This window comes from Lemur catta, chromosome 16, assembly GCF_020740605.2.
Source record: "Lemur catta isolate mLemCat1 chromosome 16, mLemCat1.pri, whole genome shotgun sequence".
NCBI classification, from domain to species: Eukaryota; Metazoa; Chordata; class Mammalia; order Primates; family Lemuridae; genus Lemur; species Lemur catta.
Genome location: NC_059143.1, coordinates 2,983,215 through 3,006,851, shown reverse-complemented (window position 1 = coordinate 3,006,851; position 23,637 = coordinate 2,983,215). Strand labels below are relative to the sequence as shown.

Below are 23,637 nucleotides of genomic sequence, written 5' to 3'. Positions count from 1 at the left end.
TCAAGCAATGCATAATCATGTGGCTCTTTTTGAGCAAAGGCATCACGAATGTGCTTAAAAGCACAGCCTTAGGCTCACTGCAGCTTTGGCAAGTGCAGGGGTGTCATCATGCAGGTGTGGCGAGGTAGGCCTCACAGTCACACCTGCTGCACACACAGAGCACGGCCGGCGGATGCAGCACCTACAGGTATGGAAAAGGGCCACGTGGTTGGATGCAGTCCCCACGTTGAGGCCACGGCAGACGACGAAGGAGACTTAGAAGCAGTCAGTCAGGTGAGGGGTCACACCTACTTGGGTGAACATCTCACCTTCTGGCCTGACGACAGACAGCAGCAGAGAAGTCTCTAAAGGAGCAACAGGCTCTCGTCAGCACTGGGAGACCAAAGGTAAGTGTGCTGGTTCCCACCAGGAGTAAGCATGGCTGTCGCGCCCCAGGCAGGGCCGTGCTCCTCAGCCAGCGCCACTCTCCATCCAATACAGGCTTGCTGGGCCATGCGGATGTGAGGGATGCTCTCTCTGAGAGCAGGGTCCAGAGGGGGCTGGGAGCAGCTGGCCACACTCCTGCCTCACGGTACCATGGACAACCACAGATGCAGCTCCTCACCTGGCCTCCACCTTCCCATCCCACGAATACTGATGGTGGGAAACAAGAAATCATTATTTCCTTTTGCTATATCTTCCAGTGTAGACCTGCCCAGTCTGACAGAGTAGCCACTAACAACAGGTGGTTTGGAGCGTTTGAAATGTGGCTTGTTCAAATCGAGATGTGTGGGACATGGAAAATACACACTAGATTTTGAAGATTTATTATGAAAAAAGAGTACAGAATATCTCACTAGTAATTTCTAAACATTACATGTTGAAATATTTTTTGATGTATATTGTGTTAAGTAAAATATATTACTAAATCATGCTTGTTTCTTTTTACTTTTTAAAAATGTGGCTTCTAGAAATGTAAAATTGCATATGTGGATTGCTGTGGCTCACATTTTATTTCTATTTTCTGTATTTGGCCAGTGCTGGTCTAGAGAATGAATTCATTACACCAGGCCAGACCACAGCTACGGGCACCGATGCTGTCACCCTGAGATCGGCAGTAGGTCTTGGCTTTGTACACACATAACGTAAAAATTTGATTTAAAATGTTTTTCTTCTGAATAACTAGTACAGAGTACTTACCATATGCAAACTTGAGCCTGACCTTTTATGCCTATTAACTCATTTAATCCTCCCACTAACTCTGTGAGGTAAGGACCATTATCATGCCCATTCCAGAGAGGAGCAAACTGAGGTGCGACCTCTTGGACATGCAGAGCAGGACTCTGAACTCAGGTGGCCTGGCGCTAGCCAGCAGCTTTCCTTCCACACCCACTTCTGTCGGATGTGAGGGGGTCAACAAATACTTCTAAAATAACCTGGCTTATATCCAGAATAAAAACATAGGGGGAGATGCCCCCATTTCTTGAATTACAGTCCAATTAACTACAAGAATAACTGCCAGAATGTGATATGAAATTTAGAGAATGACAAAGTTATCGTTACTTTACAAATGTTCACTGATTTTCTACCATGTCTTTTGCATAATCAGAGTCTATCTTTATGCAGGTAATAACCTCAATGACTTTGTGGCAGCAAATCTTAAAACACTGGCACCTACCACTGTAAATACAAATCTCAAATAAAGTTCTTGACAGTTATGTTTTTTTGTTGTGCGTTATGCTCACAAAGCCCTTTCAGTATCATCTCTGTAAAGTTTTCTTTAACAAGACACAGCACAAAGAAAATATATGTTAATAAATTAGAAAACTCTAATTTCTTTTTTGGGGGCTGCGGGTGAATAGAGCTGGTTAATGACACATGGTCATCACTGATGCTTGCATGGGCCTCTTTTATTTTATTATTTGTTTAATAATATAATAAACATCCAGAAGCCCCTCCTAACCGCCAAACTAGACACGATCAATAACTGATATTTACCTACATGTTCTTCCACATCCTATTATCCTGAATATTGTGATTATCACTCTTTATTCTCTTAAAATATTATCACAAATATATGTACTTAAACAATATAGTACTTAGTTTTGCTTGTTTTTGAACTTTGTGAAAGAGAATTGTTACACATAATCTTTTAACACTTGAGTTCTTCCACATTAAGATATCAAGACCCGGGTCAGGCGCGGTGGCTCACGCCTGTAATCCTAGCACTCTGGGAGGCCGAGGCGGGCGGATCGTTTGAGCTCAGGAGTTCTAGACCAGCCTGAGCAAGAGCGAGACCCCGTCTCTACTAAAAATAGAAAAGAAATTATACGGACAGCTAAAAACATATATACATATAGAAAAAATTGGCCGGGCATGCCCGGGCAACAGAGTGAGACTCTGTTTCAAAAAAAAAAAAGATATCAAGACCCATGCATGTCATCGTGTGTGGCTGTAATTCACACATTTTCACTGACGTGCATTTCATTATGCGAACATTCCACATATCATGTATTCATTGTCCTGTTATTAAGCATTTGGGTTATTTCCAGTTTTTTGTTCTTACAAACAGTACCACTATTAATTATTCTTGAACATGCTTCTTGTTATATATTCCTAATAACATTTATTTTATTTATTTAAACAAATTTGATTTTAAAATCCAGTTTAACCCTCACCCTTTTGGCGGCAGCACTTCTTAGCTTTTCCTCAAAAGTGGCGGTAAAAACAAAGTCCCGATAGCCGGACGGTTTGGTTCTGTGCCACTCAGAATTTCCTCTCCATGTTACTTATAAATACCGTTCCTCAGTATATAAAATGATTAAATGTACAAAGTAGTTTATGATTCTCACAAAAGACAAGGTTTATCTTCAGAAAATTCAGTAATTTGTTCCTTATATAAAATGATTTTTTAAGAATTATGCGATTAGCCAAGGAAATGTCTACAACTGCTCTTTTATTGAAGCAATATGTTTGATTTTCTACTAAATGCTGTATTTTCGCCATTCTTGATGTAGCACTGTTTAATAATAGATTTCTGAAGGTGTGGGGGTGTATGGGAGGAGAAATGTTATCACATTAAATCTGCATATCTATTATAAGATACAGAAATTCTACATTTTTAAAAGGTGTATATTAAGGCTCTCTCAGTCCAAGGTTGGGCTTCCTGGCTTGGGTAACACAAAAGAGCCTCAAAAGTTGTTCAGAGCTGTAGTTTAACGGTCAGGCTTTCCCACATTCAATCTTTATTTATAAGTTGGGGAATGCTTTATTTGCAGTTACCACAGATACTGCTTGTTGAAAAGATGCATATAAGAGTAAATGTAGGTAAGAAAAAATAAAACATATTTTCCCTATACTTCAAGTCTTAATTCAAAATAGCTGTAAGAAACACTAAGTTTTGGGCCTAGCAGTCCTCATTTACTGGTTGATATTTAAAATTTAACTTTCAGATTATGAGTCCTGTGGTCAAAGGAAAATGCAGTTAGATAGACATCTGGTAGAGGAAGAGGTCTGCAGTGTGTTATCAGTTGTTTACACCTTAGTGTGACTTGGGTCTTGCCTAAGACAGGACGCCTATGAATGGAGCTGTCAGGAATGTATATGTCAAAGTCTTCCCGTTTCTGGCCAATTTTCATTGTAATTCAAGTCTCTTTCCTGTTCTGGTATTTGAACTTGGTCAACAGTAATAACAATAATTCACATTTACTGTGTTTTGTGCCTTACCAAGCTTTTTCATGCATGTGGTCCAATTCATTCCTCAGTGCAAGGTAGGTATTAATATTCCCACTTTATGGATGGGAAAACTCAAAGGCAGGTTGGCTAAAAGACTGTGTCTGACCCAGAATTGACTCAAGTCTTTCCAGCCTTGGGCTAGGTCCTCTGCACCACACTTCACTAGGGCTGACTGGAATAGTTTTGAAAAATTATTTGGATAGAGGACTCATCCTCTAATTTATGGCTAAAATATTTTTTATTTGAAAGAGAAAAGAGGTTCCAGCAACAAAACTACAAACATTTAATTTTTGAAGACCTCAAAATATTTAAAATCTAGAGTTGGCACATCTTAAATTTGACAAACATTTATCTTTTTTTCTTTATATAAGGGCATAATAAACGTGTAGGTCTTTGCTCTGAAAGAAGCCCTTATGTATCAGGAATCAAATATATAAAAACATTACAGAAGGCGTATCCCTGGACAAGACTATGTGACTATGCAGAAACACCTCTACTTCTGGGACTGGTTTCAAGTCCCTATAGAACAATTTTAGGTAACAGCACATAAAAAGAGGTTAAAAAAATTAAAATAGAAACTTGTCCCAGAGATATTTTTGTATTACATGTGAGAAATGTAACCCAAACCAACTGAGACCCCAAGACAGAGTGAGAGTAGAAAGCCAAGACCTGGACAAGGTGCTCACTGTGCCAATGACCCATGCTGCAATGGTGTAGACATGACACCATCAGCGACAACAAATGATTAAAGATGTCTTTTCCTGGCTCAGTAAGCTCAAGAGCCCTTCCTCAAGGGAGTGAAAACAATAACTGCAGGTTGATATTTTCCATCCTAATTTTTATTAATGACTGCCCAATTGAATTTTTATAGTATGTTGGCAAAGAAATGAATAAAACTGCAAGAGTACTGAAGTGAAAATGCCTGACTCTCAGCAAAAGTTTGGCGGTTAAGTTGTGTCCTCCAGGGCAGGGCCCGTGTCCTGTTCACCGTGATGCCCCCAGCCCAGAGAGGTGTTTAGGAAATGCTCTGGGAATGTGCGAATGAGCCAATAACTCCCATACTTCATTCCCATCTACTTGCACTTTCACTCCCCAAAGAAGAGAGTGACTACTACACCTGTTTGCAGGACAGTCAAGAATGTCAGCTAGATGACAGTGAACTGAAAGATCCCCTGTCATTCCAAGCAGTTGTCCCTTTTCAGGCTGCTGCAGGAAGGAGGTTTAACCCCTGCCACACATGCTCCAGTTGGCAGGTCCCTCTCTGTAAGAAAGTCTGTCCATCAAAGCAGGTCATCGAACAACGGCTATTCCATCCTACCTTAACCATCAACGTTACTGTAGCTATGATGTGCGGTTCTGACTTACGTGGATAGCACATGTTTGCAAACTGTGGGGAGAAATCTAATAACGGAAATTTCATGTGCAATGACAAACTATTAGGAAGGTACAGATGTGGTTCACGAGCGAGGTGCTTCCATGGTAACTGTTGCTTATGATCTCCCGCATTCCATTCTGCAGCACCATGAGGCCCATTCCCCAAACTGCAGAGCGTTTTTCTCCACCGCATGAACACCTCTGTACTGGACGAGGAAGAGGTGGCCCCTTCCTTTCCTCTACATGCTGCCTCCAGCTGCTCCTACTGCAACGTATCTCCCCATCTACGATGGGAACTGATAAAAATAGGTTCTGGAGAAAAGGGATTTCTGTTTTCTATTTAAATTTTCATCAATGCACCCACTGCATTTATCAAGTAACACGTTTGTCATAATTCTACTGGTTCTAGAGCCAGCATGGCCTTTCAGAGGTCACACTGCCTAGCATTCATTTTTATGGAGATGCAACTACAGCCCCAGACACTGACAGTTCCCAAGGGGGCGAGAAGCTAGCACCCTTCCCGCGGCCTTGGCAGATGTCACTCCTGGCTCTGAAGATGTGAATGAGGACCTCAGGGATGCTCACTCAGTCTGTAGTTGATGCTATTTTTGAACAAATAACTAAAAATTGCAGAAGTAAATGGCACTTAACCTAGACACACAAGTAACCTTGTCTACAGAATTATGAAAGGGTGACCAAGGGCCACAATAAGTGGGGAGGTCAAAAGAGAAACTTTTCAACTCTCCAAGCAGGTGATCGAATAATGTTCATTCCGCCCGGCCTCAGCAGCCACTATTCACTGCGCACGCATGATGGCTGGGTATGTGGCGTGTGCTTCCCTCTCTGAAAGCACGTCTGGAGCAACACGGAAACCCGCAGGAAGAGAGCCCGTGGTGCCGCCGAGGCTGGTAGGGAGGTGCAGATTCTGGACCCAGAGGCAGCCCAGTGAGGGGGTGAAGGGCACGGACTCCAGAACCCGACTCTGGGATTCTAAGTCTGAGCCCACCATTGACTGCCTGCGTGGCCTTCGCCTCTGCACTGCAGTTTCCTGACCCCTAAGCTGGGGCCCCTGAGAGTCCCTCCTCACGGGGTGTTGAGAAGATTAAGGGAGCTCGCACGCCTGCGGCCTTGGTAAGTGGTGATTGCTATGGGGACGTCCGCTCTTCTGGGCAGACTGAAATCCCTGCGACCTTCCAAACACGGGCAGGTGCCGATCTAGGTTACTGACTTGGTTTTGGCTAAACTTGCAAAGAAGAGCACGCAGAAAGGCCTCTTGTAATCCCTAAGCTGTGAAGTCTCTTTTCATCGACACGCTCTTTGCATTCCACCCACCCTCTCGGATGACGACGTTGCTCAGCTCAGTATGGCTCTCTGTTGACACGTCTTAAGTTCTCAGGACAGGCAGCAGGCACGTGCTGTGTTCTGAACACACAGCGCTAGGGAATTAAATGAGTATTGGAGTATGGAATTAAATCAGTCTGAACACCTATTACCGAGGCCTTCACGGCATGGGCAGAGCTCTTAAGCAGGGCAGCTGGAGAGACACAGGGCTGAGTGTGATTTCAGGCTGTGTGGTTGGTTCACGGTACCTTGGAAGTGCGAAATTCCCACTGAATTCAGTGTCATCTGACACATGACTCCTAAGAATACTGGACCCGGAAGAAAGCTTCTAGTCTCGGTTCTATTACTAATGCGCTGTGAACTTGGACAAATCTTACCATCTCTTTGGAATCCTCGTTCCTCATTTATGAAATCACTCTGACATTCATATACACCATACACTTATGTTTTTAAAGAGGACCAAGGCACAGAAGAGTGGGAAACAATGTATTTGTCCTTCTGATCCCTAGTGTTAAAGAAAAGTAAAATGGCTTTTTATCTTTTCTTTTTTGAGACAGGGTCTCCCTCTGTCACCCAGGCTAGAATGCAGTGGTATCATCACAGCTCACTACAACCTCAAACTCCTGGGCTCAAGCAATCCTCCTGCCTCAGCCTCCTGAATAGCTGAGACTACAGGCACACACCATGCCTGGCTAATTTCTTTCATTTTTGTAGAGATGGGGTCTCACTATGTTGCCCAGGCTGGTCTTGAACTCCTGGGCTCAAGCAATCCTCCCACCTCAGCCTTCCAAAGTGGTGGGATTACAGGCACCAGCCACCATAACTGGTCTAGCTTTTTATCTTGATACTACAACCTTTATGCTTTTATGATTTATTTGTTCAGTTTTTGGTTCCATTCTTGGGGTGACCGCTTGGTGCACACACGACTCTTAGCATGAAGTGTGGAGAAGTGTGGCCAATGGAAAGGGACCGCAGCACAGCATCCAATGACAAGCCATAGTGATAAACAGACATACATTTTCAGCGAAACAATTTTAAAGTTTTTGACAAAGCCCAAGGATGAAGAAAAGACTGTTGTACTTGTCACTATGGGAGATATCATTTACTCTCCATGTCGCAAAGTGTTAAGTTCCTATAAGTTTAAGCCCTCTTTTCATTAACATACTCTTTTTGTGAAAAAAACCTTTTCTTAAGAGCACGGAATTTTTTCTCTAGTGAGCAAATTGGAAGCTGGCTGTTACTTACAAAAACATTTCATATAATGAAAACAAAAGCGGCTGGAGAAACGCAAGGGCCACACGGGAGCTGGCTGGAGCAGAAAGGAGCGGCCAGGGTGTGGGGGGGGGGCAGGTTTGCGCTGAAAAGCCCCGAAGATCTCAGCGAGTGGGAGCGACCCAGAAGCCAAAGCTGTTGACTTTCCAGGTATCACCTAAAGACTTCTATGTTCTAGGCTGTAATCATTACAATTAAACCCAAGATAAGCAGACATCTTAGATAACGAAATTCTAGAGAGCCTATCCATCCAAACGAGAGATTTCTAGGGATTTAATTCTTACAGCAATAAAACTTTTTTCATATTAACTCCTGAATGGAAATCTTTCTGAAGCATTCCATATGTCCCTGCCTTCTTAAAAAAAACTAGAATTTCACTTCTCTCTTCTTGAGGACTCCGGCTCTAGACCACGAGGTCAGTCGCTGTGTGTGTGTGCTGCAGACACAGGACACCCCGGGGAACCTGCCCCACGCTGAATGCCTCCAGGGATTTGCTTTGTGAGTTCTGAGTATGTGCTCTACACATTTCTGCCTCTTTCCTCGCTGTTTATGGCACTTCTCTTTGCCACTTCTTCATCTGTAATCTGATGAAGACTTAGAGAAATCTTTTCGGGTGTGGTAGAGCCTTAGACATTGTAGCCCAGAGCATGGGCTCTGGTGACACACACCAGCTCCCCTGGCACGAGCTGTGTGATGTGGCCAGGTACTCGTCCACGTCGTGGCCACTGCACAGCTGTGTATGTGTGTGTGTGTGTCTGTGTTAAATGAGATAGTCCGTGTAAAATCTCAGCGAGGTAAGGGCTACAAAGCTAAGTGTTCAATGATTACCCAATCCAGGGGTTTAAAAATATTTTTGTAAATGAAAGCTTCTGTGCCTATGGGTGAGGCGTGGGGTCTAGAACCTGGAACCAAACCTGCCGTGTCACCTTGTAGCCCTCACACAAAGTGAGTCACTGCACTGTTTATCAGTCCCCCAGAATAAAGGGCTCTAATCAGGGCCCTCCAGAACTGCTCATTCAGAGTTGGGAGGCCAGGCATGGTGGCTCACACCTGTAATCTCAGTACTTCAGGACACCGAGGTGGGAGGATGGCTAGAGGCCAGGAGTTCGAGAGACTGGCCTAGGTCACTTAGCAAGACACCCATCTCTACCAAAAAATAAATAAATACATAATTAGCCGGGCACGGTGGCATGCGCCTGTAGTCCCAGCTACTTGGGAAGCTGAGGTGGTAGGATTGCTTGAGCCCAGGAGTTTGAGGTTGCTGTGAGCTGTGATCACACCACTGGACTCCAGGCTGGATGACAGAGCAAGACACCGTCTCTTAAAAAATGAAGCAAAACAAACAAACAACAACAGCAACAACAAGAGTTGGGAAATGCCACAGAGTAATTCCTTCAAGGCAGAATGTTTGTCTTCAGTGAATCACGAATCAGAAAGAAGCCACTAGTCAATGGAGATTCAGCAGAACTCTCTGCCACACACTGGGCTGTCCTGGGTGACAGCCGCTTGGCTTCTGCTACAGGAAGAGTTGTCCTTAAGATGGGAATCGAAAGATGGCCCTGGCTGGGTGAGCCCTGCCCAGCCCCAGACGGCTCATGTATACAGTCAGCTATAGGACTACACTCACGGACTATTTCTTCTCTAAGACACAGAAATAAATCTGTGATTTCTACTGACCTGAACTCTGAAAGCAAAAATCAAAATGAGGGGCAGTGAAGTGACTACACAAAGCTTGCAGCTGAAACAAGGCTGACTCAGCACGTAACACGGATCTGTGACTCTAGTGCCAGGAAGGTCACATAACAGCATGCAGGGCAGGCCCTGGGGGCAGGCTGCCTGGGCTCCAGTTCGGAACCACCTACTGCCCAGCTCTGTGACCCTGGGCAAGTCTGTTGCCTTCTCTGGCCTTCTGTTTTCTCATATAAGGAACGAAGACAACGACCTTGCCCATCCATAGGATTGTCACAAATATACAACTCAGGGCCACTGTTCAAGCACTGGTCACCATTTTCATTGTATTAAACCAACTGCCCAACATGACCAAAAAAGGTGAAAACTGGGGAGTAGATAACTTTTTTGGTTAGGCTCTCATGCATTAAAAAAAAATCCCAGTTTGGCTTTTCTTTACATTTTTATTAAAACTATGTAATTTATTCCAGGCTAAAGTATTATCTGCAGAATATACGATTTTTAGACTCTTCCCATGCAACACCAAGCCTGAAAAGCTACCTAAGGTGGAGAGAGTCCCCTGTAAAGGGTCACCACAGTCTGAACCTTCCTTCAGAGCCAGGCTTGTTCTTGGTCCACACCAAGAAGTCAGACCGGGTCCCTGTGTGAGGCTTCTGGCTGCCCGTGGCAGAGGTGTCTGCCAGTGGGGAGCTACAAGCACTGTCCCACCTCCGCGGTGGCCTGCACTGCCTCCTCAGCAAGGATGCGAAGGCTGCGCCACCTCTCTGAGAGAGAGGAGGAGGGTCTCCCCACTCCCTAGTGAGCCCCTAAGCTCTCTGCATGCTCCGGGCACACATGCATTTGGCAGCAAAGCCACTGAGTTTCCAGAGCTTCAGCACTTGGCAACATCTAAAAAGGCAGCATACATACATTTATAAACAGCCTGTCAAAGGGTGACTGGGGTGATACCTAACACTTATCGAATGTTTATGGTATATCAGGTGTAGTGCCAAGCACTTTGGATGCCTCATTGTATTGAACTCCCTGGACAGCTTCATGTGATAAGCACCATGATCACTGTTACCCCATTTTACAGATGAGCAGACTGAGCATAGAGATGCTAATTCACTCACCCAAGGTCATGCAAATAGAGGCAGAGGTGAGGCAAACTACAAAGTCTGCACTCTTTTTTTTTATCTGAAGTTTTTATTTCTGTCTATAATTACATAACAGGAACAGTTGTCTTCTTAGGCTTTTTTAAAATTTCAGCATATTATGGGGGTTCAAAAGTTTAGGTTACGTATATTGCCCTTTCCCCCCCACCCCCCGAATCAGAGCTTCAAGTGTGTCCATCCCCTAGACGATGCCAGAGTCTGCACTCTTACATAACGCTAAGGAACATTTATTCTAGCCACTAGACACGATTGTTTTCAGTATGTATAAAACCGTTGCGACATTTTTGGTACTATTTTGTTTCCTTTTTTTTTCCTCTAAGAAAGAGCTTCGAGAAACGATACCAAGCCAACTGAGGGAACTGTTTCAGAGACTGGTTATGTCGTGCACCATCCTGTTTATCTCCCACCCCGATATACACTAGGACTCTTTTGGGGTGATTTCATACAAAATCCTTTAAACAGACCGCTCAAACTTCTAGCTATTACAACTGCAGATGAGTGAACATGTCCGCTTAGCCACTGAAAAAATGGGTAACTAGCGGGTGGGGGACAGGCAGGACATGCAAGCCCTGGTGAGGGCACATGTGAGGGGACACGTGGCTTTGGGATTCACCATCCCTCCCGGCTCAGGTAGGGCAGGCTCCCAAGAGAGGTGGCGCTGGGAAGCGTGGGATGAGGCAGGCGGTCCTGGCCAGGGTGAAGCACAGGCAGGTGCAGGGTGGAGACCCAGGGTGCAGGAGGAAAGGGCACCTGCCAGGTGTAGCAGTGCTGGCGACAGTCCCTGCATCGAGCACCTGGCACCCGCTGGCAAGGCAGCCTTCCAGGGACAGGGCACGTAAGGGACTGTAACAAGAGACTGATGGATGGCGTGTAATGGATAAGGTTGACTCATATGAAATTGCCATCTTATAGCTCAAAAATGGCCAAATATTGGCAATTTCTCATAGTTTAACCTAACAGACGATGGCACTCCTCTCTACCAACGCAGATCTGCACTCTACATGAATGGAAGCAAAGGGAGCTAAATGAGGAGCCAGGAGAGGTGTTCTGGTCCTGACCTGGCCTCCAGGTCAACACACCTGGGTAACCCCAGACAAGTCTCTTAGAGTTGTCGTCACACCCTGCTCATCTGTAAAGTCAGTCCTGGATCAGACACACGTAAGTCCAGCTGAGATGCTCAGACTGGAGGCAAAGCCACCACAAGAACGCAGATGGGTGGCGTGGTCAGAATGCAGTGGACAGTCAACTCTGCTTGGCCCTAGGAGCAACCAGAACAGGACAGTGCTGGGGAAACTGAGGGGTATAAAGGAAGTACTTGAAGTAGGAAACCTGCAAAGATACAGTGTCCTGAATTTCTTGGTAAAGAGAACCACAAGAGAAACATGAATAGTAACTTGACTAAAACACTAAGTATGGTAGTTTCAAATTTACCTTTCAAAAAATCAACTAGGACAATTTAAAGCAATCTTTTAATTGAAGCACGTATATTTCCTGAATATTTTGTAACTTTTCTATTATTTGTACTAGTGTTTTTATTTCTACTGTAATATTCATACTTCATTCATACCATAAAATTTTATACTGCAGTAAGCATAAAAGTCTCCAGGTGAATTATCCAAAAAATTACTCTAGGAATCTCTCTCCATAATCCTCCTGCAGGGCTGGAGTCTCTCTTGAAACCCTTCCTCTGACGTAGGGACTTCTGAGGAGGTGCCTCTGCGCTGTGCCCCAGTTTACGTCGGAGCTCGCTAGCCGCACCACACTCCCGCCAGCCCTGGCCTACCTGCCGCGCTCACCCATTCTTCAAAGACAAGACCAACCGTCACCTCCCCTGGGACAGCACCACCAACTGCTCCCATGGAGGCCAAACCCACCTTGCCCTCACTGACGTTACAATGTGTCCTAGTTATTTAGTTAAACTCTGCAGGCCCTGCTAGAACTCCTTATGGATACACACAATTCAGCTTGGTATTTCCAATGCTGAATATAGCTCCTGACACATACCAGGTAATCACTTAAAAAAAACTACAGGAATGCCTATTCAGATAAAACTGATAATGGTTAATTTAAATATATTAACTTCCAGCAAGTTATAGAAATTCACATGAAGCTATGACATGCTACTTACTAACTATATCATTTTACCAAAAGACATAAGAAATACTGATGATAATCTTTATCAGTTTAAATCTTTCAAGCAGTTAAAGATGTCAGCTGCGCCATATTAGTTTCTTTGGTAGCTGATTACACAGTTCAATAAAAAATGATAAATATACAAAAGTTTAAGAACAATAAAAAAATCTTAAGAAATACAAAATTGAATACTTTAAAATGATCATTTAAAATTATCATCATTTAATATGTGAAGCATTGGATCATTTAAATAACATCTAAAATGTAGAGATTATTTAAGGAGGAGAGGCTTGAGAAAGAGGAGATAGGAACCTCCCAGTAACTTCTCAAATCAATTGACTTGCAGTATACTTGTAAAAGGTACTCTTTAGGGCAAAGATATACTCCTGAGCATGAAAAAATGCAACATAATAAAAATTCCATAAAATCTTTTAATACTATTTTTGATAAAAAGTCATCATTTTTCTACTAGTATGCTGGTTAAAAATTACTCATTTGATTGAGATTACACAGATAGTTCTAGAAATAATTAAGAATAATGGGTGGTAAAACTCTCATCATTCTCATATTGGTGGTGGCAGTAGGGAGAAAAATCAAGAAAAAATATGTTTTCCCTTTTTTCTTTTTTAGAGATGGTTCTAAAAGTTTTTGCTATAGAGAGATGATCTTTCACTCTTTTTAGATATTTCTGAAGAACAATCATTGAGCTACATGTAGATTTGGATAATATTTTTTAAAAAGCAAGTTCATAATTTAGGTAACATTTTGCACGATTCATCCTCTCACGTGCACGTGTATATACGTGCGTGTGCGTATGTTTTGTGTGTGTGTGGACACATAGGCAGGATAAGGAAGAGTGTGGTTAAGGTTCATTTTACCTCCACTTGGGATGAAAGTTTAAATGGAAATGAACGAAGCAACTGGTATTTATCTCTTCTTGCCACAAAATTACGTGGTTTATAAAATGGAGAAATATATTTATTTTTATTACAATTAGCCTGAACATACTTTTCACTAACATCTCTTTAAACACTAGATAATTATGTGTGTGTAATAAATTAGCTGTCCCAACTATAAATGCACTATTTAAGCTAAAAGACAACATTCCATTCTTCTAAACACCATGGAATGAGTTTGTAGGCTGAGGGCTCATCTCAACTTCTAGCGCGAGTTTACTGTCCCCACAGACCTGAGGTGCTGAAGCTGCTGTGCTGAGCAGTCCTGACTGTGTGACGGGGACGCGGCTTCCTGGACAGGCTGTGCTGATGAGATTTCACTCACCCAGGCAGCCCCTACATCAGGCGCTTCGGTGAAGCCTCCAGTCTGAGCGCTGTAGTCCCCGTTCATCTTCCTCTCTGGATGGCTACAGAATTTCTAGTCTATGCTACGTAAGTTAGCATTAAGTTACAAGATGCTTTATTGTTCATTAATTACATATTTTACATTATATATTATGCACATCTTGTTTCTTCACTAAGTTGTTTAAGTTTCTTGAAGCCAGAGGTCATAACTTATACTTTCTTTGTGTAACCCACGGTCCTGAGTACAGTGTTGAGCATACGGCAAATACTGGGCTTCAGTGAACATTTACGGAGCATAAATACTGTGCCAAATGCCGTGCCAGGCAAGGAGGAAATGGTTCCTTCCCCCAATCAATGCATGTTTAGTGGCAAAACTCAACACGACTCATCATGATGTCAGCTTTAAGAATAAAAGGGCAGGCATAAAAAATAAACATTCTAATGATTACACATAATCTGCTAAATAAGTCCAGCCTTGTTAATTGGAGGGACTTTAAAAGAGAGCAAATATCCTGTTTCTTTAGTTCTTTGGGTCACTCAGTTGAGTACTTATACTAAATGCTCAACACTGACCTTTGGTGAATCAATATTTAAACAAGGACATCTACACAGCATGCATGCTGTGTTCTCGGGAATCTTGGTTTTCCAGGTAGAGAAGCAGGCAAGATTGGGTTTGAAGGTGAGAGCCAGACCCGGCAGGAGGGAGCGGGCAGTGGAAGGTGCACAGGGAGGGGCAGGCGGGGCACACAGGAGGGAAGCCAGGGATTTCCTCTCGGGCAGGAATTTCACACTAGGTCCGTGAAATAGAAGGAGGTGTGGGAGGGACAGAGTGTCTTACAGTCAAAGAGGAAGGCCACAGGATGGGTACAGATTGAACAGGAGAAAAATGACATGCAGCATGGACCTAAAAGGTTAGAGAAATATTCCCAAAGAACTATTAGATGCTGTCACGGGCTACCAGCCATGCTGAGCCCAAGCCCAGTGACTTCTGAACACCCTGCCTGGGCTAACTGTGCAACTTGCGATCTCCCTTGGGGAGGAAGTCTGCACCCTCTACACTCTAAACATCGCTGTTTAATGGGTGCCCAATAGAATCATTCTACATTTTCATAATCAAGTACTCTGGTTGTGTCTCAGCACCCAAACAGTTTCCATCCAATTTATTCTACTGTTACATTTCATTTAAAAAACATTTATTTGGCAATTCAGGCTAGATATTTTTTCCATACTAATAAGATTAACTACAATTACATTTTATAACAGGCTCTCTTCACTATGAGATAAAATTATGTTAAGAAGATTGCTCTTTAGGACCTATAAGTCGGTTTAAAGTTAACCGTTCTACTGACTGAAATGCCACATGGGTGCTTCTGGGGGGGACGCCAGGTGGCCAGGCAGGGGCAGGAAAGGCCGTTCCCTGCTCTTTTTTGTCTTTGGGTTTTATGCCACACACAAATATTTCCTATTCAAACAAATACAAACACAACTTAAAAATGGAATTGTTCTGTGTTGTGAGAATGTTATACATACAGTTGATTTAATTCAATCTATGCCATAAAATGACAGAATAAAAAAATATGGGATTATTTTAAGAGGTGAAAAAAAAAAAAAACCCCTGCATCTTCATGGATGACATTCTCATACCAAACTAAAACAATAAAAAGTCAGTGTTTCAAAGGAACCTTCTCAGGAACAACTTCATTATTCTGCCTCTTAAAACCTCAGTGTACTTTTCTCACAAACCACATGTGTTGACTCATGTAAGTCTTAATTTGGCATAAGAATAGTCTCCTAGCTCTGCTCCTTCTACCAAGTCCCCAGAGAGAATTGAAAAGTTCAAAATATTTTCTCTCAGTTACATAAAACTAGCAATGATAAGGACAAAATGCTCTAATAATAAGGTATTTTTAATGTCATATTCTTCTGAAAAGAGCAAGTATCCTTAGAAATGAACTCCTTTGGTAAACCAACCAAGCAACAAAATTCCAATATGTCCAAACTGGAGGTGAACTTTGGAAACAAAAATCTTTTTTGTTCAATCTCACACTTTCAATGGATTTGAAGTTTCAATGCCATCTTATCCAAGGAATTAAAAAAAAGTGGTACATACACACAACAGAATATTATTCAGGCATAAAAAAGAAAGGAATCCTGTCATTTGCAGGAACACGGATGGAGCTGGAGGACCTCGCGTTAAGTGAAATGAGCCAGGCACGGCAGGCAGGCACTGCACGTTCTCACTCACATGCGGGAGCTAAAACAGTGGATCTCACCGTGGCAGAGAGTAGAACGGTGGTTCCCAGAGCTGGGAAGGGTGGGGGTGTGGAGGTGAAAAGAGGTTGCTTAATGGGCACAAAGATACAGTTAGGCAGAAGGAATAGACCCAGTGTTCGGTAGCACAATAGGGGGACTACAGTTAACAATAATTTATTGTGTATTTCCAAACAACTAGAGGAGTGAATTTGGAATGTTCCTAACACAGAGAAATGATAAATATTTTAGATGACGGATATCCCAATTACCCTGATTTGAGCATTACACATTGTATGCCTGTATTAAAATATCACATGCACCCCATAAATATGCACAGCTATCATGTAACTATAAAAGCTAAAAAAAAAAATTTTTTTTAATTTTGCCTTAGTTACCTTGTGACCTTAAATTCATTTTCTATAAGGAAAAACACTTGAGATGAAGATTGTGGTGTGGCTCAAGCCCCAATTTCTGGGTATGGTGAGAACGAGAGGTCACTGTTCTGGCTGGTTACTGTGTGCTGTTACTAAGAGCATGGAATGACACTTTTTATCACGTGCAGAGCAGCACCAGCATCTCCATTCTGCCTCATTGTCACTACAGTATTTAGAAATAGTCAAAAGAACTGGGCAACAGCTTCCCCCTTAAAAGTATCTGTTGTTCAAATTTATTTGTATGCTAAAACTAGAGTGTGAAAGTTTTAATAAGAACAGGGCATTTGCACAATTTCAAAGGACATTCCTAAAATTCATTTATAAATTACCCAGGGAAAAAAGGTACTTCTATAGAAGCAGGCCCTTCCTTAACTAAATGAACAGAGTTAACATCACAGATGCACTGAGAAGGCAGGACACGGGGCTACTTCAGTGCTGCTGCTGCCAAAGCATGAACCTCGGATGAGCCCAGAGTGAGGACGTTACATGGAATAAAGGTCAGGCCAAGGTCATGGAAGAAAAGGATTGCTGAGCAACTGTTCTAGCGCACAGTAAAATGGAAATTAAATGTAGTACTTGATCCTGGGTTGGGTTATTGAGCAGAATTCCCGATATCATTATTATTACCGCTATTATTTCACTATATTATTATGGGGACTCAGTAAAATTTGAGTAAGGTTTGTTGATTAGAAAATAGTATTGTATTAATGTTAAATCTCCTAATCTTGAGAACTATCCTGTGGTTATACAAGTAGATGCCCTTGTTCTAAGGAAACAGACAGTGAAGTATTTAGAGGCAAAGAAGCATGATGTCTGCAACTAACTCTCAAATGGTTCATAAAAATGTGTGTCAGTGCAGAGAGTAAGGAAGAAAAAGTGGCCAAGCATCAGCTACTGATGAATCTGGGTGAAGGACACAGGGAGTTTTCTGTACTATTTTTGCAGTTTTTAGGTAAGTTTAAAATTGTTTCAAAATAAAAAGTTAACATTTACTAGGAATACCCCTTATTATAATATTTCAAAGAAAAAATGGAATTTTAAATAAGTATCTTTACTGAAGTCCTAATATGATTAATGTACCTAACTGAAATATTCTACTATATTGATAAGAATTCCATTTATTATTTCAGCAGATGTGTGCAATATCACAATAATCACTCTCACTGGGGGTTTCACGCCTCCTTAGTATTTTGACGTAAGCGGCGTGAGACCGGGAAGCAGGTTTCTGACAGAGGAAAAGCCCTTTGCCTGACGCCAGACAAACTCCAGAGTGCCATTCCCCCAGCAGATACACCGGTGTGGCCTCTTCATGAGTTCAGGAGTGATCTTTCCAAAGACAACTTGCATTTTTGTCACTCCCCTGACAAAAACCACAGGATGGTTCTCCTAGCCGTGAGGCCAGGCACACAGGGCCCCCAACCCGCCCTGCTCCCCCAGCTGCACCAGTGGTTATTTTCCTCCACCCACCCCGGCCTGACTGAGCCTTCGGTTTGCAGGTCACAAAGGTGCCATCCTGCCTCTGAGCGCCTGCTCTCTCTATGCCCACTGTCCTCTGAACCCTCCCATCCCAGGGAAATTCAGCTCAGCATGAAGCCAGTGCGCGGCTGTCCCAGCTGTCCCGGGGTGCTCCCAATAGCTCCCCGTAAACCCCTGTAACGCCCCAGCGTACAAGGGCATCACCTTTCATTAAGTTTCTGTCCCCTCTAAACTTGGGTAAGTACTGGTCCTTACTCATCTTGGCATCCATGAGATGGGTGTTTGCCGATAGTTCCTAAAGAAGCAAAGCAGTTCGTGAGATCTCGTCCCCTCCCCCTCCCCCACAGTAGTGGCAGGAAGAGCCCTGGGGACCTTGATGTGACCCCGCTGAAGACCGTTGCTTATAGACTACTCTGTGCCGACAAGCCTTCATCAGAAAGCCAAGTCGCAGGGAAGCCTGGGGAATCAAGTGGCTCACGGGCCTCCCTCCAGCTCTGCTCCCGTCCCCAGCCAGGGCTTCAGACCAGGGTCTCCAGGGCCCCGCAGTCTGTTCTCCACACACACCACTGTTCCCCTCCTCCAATGTGACTCTTGTCATGCCCACCGCATCGATGTGGCAGTCCTGAATCTAAGACACCGCATTCGCCTCTTCCCGCAAATCGCAGAAAAAAGAAAAAACCAATGTGCAAATCAGAAAAAGGAAGATTACTATTCATTTTATGAATGATCTTTTTCTAGGACTTTTAAAAAAACCAGAGAACAAACCCTAGGATATTTAAAACATTTTATTTACAAAAATTCAAAATACTGACCACTTGCCTGAGAAGATACCTATTGCTCAAAATGTGAAGTATCTACTTTAGTGTTAGCTCCCCTTGGGGGTGTGGTCGGGACACATCTCACCTTTCTGTCTGTCACTAGACAACATAAGGCAAAGGTGTGTTGGGGAGAATACTGGGTTGAAAGAATGAGCCAGAAGCTTGTTGGAACTTACAGAAAAGCTGGGCAGATGCTACAGCCCCAGGAGGCAAGGTGAAACCCACCAGGATCTAGCACATCCAGGCCCACCCCGCCGCTCACAGAGCCATGGCGAGGCGGGGAAGCAGAAGGGTGGGGTGGAGGTGGGCAGAGATGGTGGAAAATGGGGAAGACCAAAGTCAGTTTAAGACAGTCTGACTGAAAATAAGGTAGAGGAAGAGGCGAAGGGCGGAGCTCTGGGGGCTGCTGGTGAGAGCCAGCAGGCAGGGAGGGAGGTCCAAGCCAGTCGGCTGGGGTCCTTGGGGGCTCTCACCTGGGAAGCTGTGCTCTGATGGGCACAAAGGCCAGGACTCGCCAGCAGCCAGGGGCCGGTGGTCTGACCCCCTGTGACCCCAGGAGGGCTGTGCAGTGTGGGGACGTCAGCTCTTGGCTTATGCTGGCTTGAGGGTGCAGGTGGGGTTGGTCAGGTGGGAATAGCTATGAGGTTCCACTGGTTCCCGCCAGATCCAGAGAGAGGACAGACAATCACGTTAGACTACCAGGATCTCCAGGCTGGGCGGGCTGACATGGAGACAGCCAACGGGCACAGCGCCCGGGTTGATCTCAGAGGGTAACTCCAGCTCTGTGCCGGCTTTCTCGTGCAGAGCAGGAGGACTAATTTTAAAGGTGCACCTCCCAAGTACCAGCCCATTTCAGGTACAAACATACTTAACCCTCACCACGACCACATTAAGTGGGTATTGCGACCGTCTCCATTTTATAGCTGAGAAATGACAGATGGCGAGGAAACAATTTGCTCAAGGTCACACAGCAGGGGCTTGGCCGCGCTGGAACCTGAACGCAGGTGGCTGGCTCCGACGTCCCCCCTCAAGACGTGGTTGCTGTTCTGGGCACAGACTCACAGGCCTGGGGGACATCTCCTGAGCTGCCTACAGGCTCTGCCTCGGCCTCCCTGAACGCACAGAGGCAGCACCAGGCCCACAAGCCCTCTGCCCGCAGCTCCCATCCAAGGTGAGGCCCCAAGTGGTAATTTCCGCTTATTAATTACATCGGAAAATGTCTAAGATGATACTTTTCCCCTTCATGCCAGGTATGAAAAACCTGTAAGCCTGCAGTTTGCCGTGGAAAGCGAGAGCGGTCTCTGTGCTTTTCACACCTGTTGGAATGTTTCCATTCTCCTTTAAAACACACACTCAACCTCACCAGCTCAAAAAGCAAAGAACAGGATGGCTGCAAGGGAAAAACGATTTAAATATCGTATTGAATTAAAGAGTTGGTGCTATTTTGCTGAATGTATGGGAACCTCACTTTCTTTAACACTGTGTGACATTCTGGTCGGCCTGTCTGGACATCCTGTACCCACAGGTCCTCACTGAGTGGACACAAAGGATTCTGTCATCTTCTAAATTAGCAGATCATCTGCAGCGTACCCAGCGAGGATGTGCACGCAACAGTGAGCCGTGGGGAGAGGTGGCAGAGGGGAGAGAGGTCTCGTCCTCCAAGGGTGAACACAGCCAGCCCCACCAGCTTCCAGCAGTGCTGGGGGCTTGGATGAGGTTCCGGGCAAGAATGGTCACGGAGGTGCTGGGGACCCACGCCGGGGCTGCAGCCTGGGCTCCCGTGGAGGGACTCATGCTGACCTGATTTGCACAGAGGGCATCAGCTTGGCGGTTAAAAAACACACACAAGGAAAACCACTGACCTGGATGATATGCATTCTAGAAACCCTGCACACATCTCCCAGAGACAGGCCAAGCACACGGGCAGGTGCCCTGGGACTGTGCATGGCGCTCCCTGGGCGGGCACCAAGCTCAGCCCCTTATGAGGATACCCCTGCTCCCCAAAGCTGCCCTGGGGCAGGGTAGGCCACTTGCTCAAGGTCATGTCTTCAGAGAGCGTGGAGCTGAGACTCACATGGGGCAGTCTGGCTCCAGGACCTTGGCTCAACAGTCGTCTCTGATTGACCAGGAAAACAAAAACTCACTCTTTCTTCCTCTTAACCTGTCCAATCATAGATGCAGAAATTCAGGCCAAAACACTCAAGAATCATTCTTAATTTCTCTATTTCCCCTCAACACCCACATCCAAACACCAGCATGTCTGAATGGTTCTATTTCCAACACAAATTCTGACTCTGGCTCCTGTACGTCACCCCATCGCCACCCCACACCAAGCTGCCGCTGCTTTTCATCTGGATCACAACAGCCTCCAAAACACTTGGCCCACGTCCGCTCCGCCTGCCCCCACCCACCCTCCACCCACAGCCAGAGCGATCTTGACAAAGCACAACCAGGTCACGTCTTTCCACTGCAAGGACGGTGGAAGCTGGCACATCCGCACATACCGGGCCGGCAGGCCGGTGAGATCCCACCTCTCTCTCTACCGTCCCCAGCGACCTTGGCTGACAGGCACTAGCCACATTTGCCTTCTTTCTGTCACAACTTCAGGTACACAGAAGGCAAGGGAAATCGACATGAAGGGCAATACGAAGCGCAGAAGACCAAAGGGCCCCTGCGTCCGCCCTCGTGTGCGATGCTCAGAGGACATTCTTAAGGCACTTCTAAGACAAGCTGCTCTCCTAATTCTTCTTAAAGAACCCTGAAATTAATTTTTAATGATAGAATATATTTGGTTCAGAAGTTATTTTATGCCTATAGGAAAATAAAACTTAAGACTCTCAAATAATTGGACTGTGACATTGACAAAATTTCTCAAGGATTCAACCTCAAAAAAATATTCAATTTAGTAAAATCCTGCTATGTTTCCCATTAAAATACTCAATTTAGCTCTACTTTTATAATGTTTACAAAAATATACATTCCTTTAGGTAAAGTAACTAAAATAAAAACTAAACACTTTAAATTAAAGTTAGTTTTCTTCAACGTACCAACGTGAGTCAGAGTTGTCTTGCTATCATTTTTAGTGAGGATCATCAAAATGTGAATCTAAGAACTATACAATCTAATAAAATAATAAATATTTCTAAGCCCTAGGGAATAAATTTCACTAAAATTGTATGCATATTAAAATAAAAAATAGCATTTTAGAAGGAACACTATATATTTAATATTCCGTTACATAAGTCTGGGCTATATAATAAATAAAACATATTCTCATTTGACATGAGCATAGACATATAAGACAACAGCATGTTAGGACTGAAAAACACCAGTAAAACTACCCCCAAAAGAGTACAACCTCTGAAAGAGCATTATAATTACATTTGTATCTGCTGGTATGAAATTCTTTTATTTTACTGATAATTAATAATGGTTTCTGATAATCATTTTTAAGTAACCTTAAATTACCTCTATAAAAATACATGCATTCAAACGAAATGGTTTCTCAAGTTTTTTTTAAATTAAAAATATTCATGATTTAGCTCAAGAAACACTTTTGCAAAGTAGGTGCTTTGGATTCCTTAGATAATACATGTGGGAGTTACCAATTCTTTCTGAATTTTGAGTTGAATATGGAATCCCTTGTCATCTGTGAGTTTGTCATGAACAGGAGAAAGAAGATATGAGACTGATTAATAAATCTTAATTTCAATTTCTCACTAGAAGTGATGTATGAGATATAAGAAATATATGAGATATTTTATAACTACTTTTAGACACACACAACAGGACAAATTTGAGAACTCAAATACTTGTGTGTAAATGTCTACTCTGAGGCTGGAAAGAAATGCCACTTCTGATTTCAACCAGGCCTGTGTAGTTCTGCGTGACATCTTAGTACACATAATCTCAGTGGGGACAGGAGGACATCCTATAGCTCCAGTTAACAGGGGCTTCCAGTGTGGCTGGAGCACGTCCTGGCCCACCCCTCCACCTGCCCCATCATCTCCTTGTCTCTCTCCAAAATACCCAGTTAAAGACACCATTTAGTAAAACCAGTGTGCCCACCAGGCCAGATGCCCTAGCCCCCTTGTTCCAGCCAGTGTGCCACCCATACTTCTTTTTAGAAATTCTAGAGATATCACTAGCTACCCTGGAATGCTTATCAGAAGCAAAAATCACATTAAATGATGCAAATGAAGGCTTTTTAAAAAAGTCATTCTTATCAGCCATCCCAACACAAAGCCCAGGGACAAAGGTGCTCTGCAGAAGAGAAGGGTGGGCAAGCAGGTGCACACCAGCCTCGCAGGCAGGCAGGGCAGGGCCTTGTTTCTGTGCAGGCTTAGCTATCCCGGGAGGATTCTGACAGTGAAAAATATCTCCAAACCACCCATGCCAGGCAATACAAACTTTGAAATACTGTTACTGATGTGTACACACACACACACACACACACACACACACGCAGAGACATGCTCTTTTGGTGTACTGTAACAAAAATGACTTTCTGAGAAATCTAACAAATAATTTTCCTTTGAAACATGCTTTAATCAAATTACCAAATAATAATACTTTTAAGATATGCATATTCTTCAAATGAGAGAAAACTAATATTGATACCGCCCTTTTGCATAAGCCATACTGACACCCAAGTGATCAGGATAGCAGCCCTAAACAA

At 43.8% G+C, this 23,637-nt stretch overlaps 1 protein-coding gene across 9 annotated transcripts in view; it reads right to left on the bottom strand.

Annotated features, from left to right (window-relative positions):
- Window positions 1–23,637, bottom strand: part of GNAL (G protein subunit alpha L) — a 153,180-nt gene that overhangs the window by 71,979 nt on the left and 57,564 nt on the right. The window lies entirely within an intron of this gene.